Raw genomic sequence first — 275 nt, 5'->3', positions numbered from 1 at the left:
TGCCGGTGCCAGGCTCCTGAATCAGGGTCTTGCAGCTTGACCACTGGTTCCCTGTCCTGAAGGGCTCAGCAGATCCTGGATGAAACATTTGCCTCCTGGAAGACGTTGCTGGCAGGGAGGCGAGGGGAGGCTCAGAAGTGCAGTGCAGAGAATTCCAGTCTTTGTGGGTCATCGCTCAAGGGGGAAGCTTTCCCATAAGTTGCTGCTTTCCCGAGCACCTCTTGGATTCCCTGGTGACACCTTGCTTTGAAGGCGCGATGTCACTTTCTCAGAAG

The 275-nt window shown here is 55.6% G+C and overlaps 1 protein-coding gene across 1 annotated transcript in view; it reads left to right on the top strand.

The window, feature by feature from the left end:
- The window catches only part of PKD1 (polycystic kidney disease 1 (autosomal dominant)), a gene marked incomplete at both ends in the record, with an annotated part of 48,959 nt that overhangs the window by 26,753 nt on the left and 21,931 nt on the right, over window positions 1–275 (top strand).

The sequence above is a fragment of the Apaloderma vittatum genome, unplaced genomic scaffold (genome assembly GCF_000703405.1).
Source record: "Apaloderma vittatum isolate BGI_N311 unplaced genomic scaffold, ASM70340v1 scaffold29346, whole genome shotgun sequence".
Classification (NCBI taxonomy): Eukaryota; Metazoa; Chordata; class Aves; order Trogoniformes; family Trogonidae; genus Apaloderma; species Apaloderma vittatum.
Note: the sequence above shows the minus strand (reverse complement) of the source record. Positions and strands in the feature narration are given on the sequence as shown.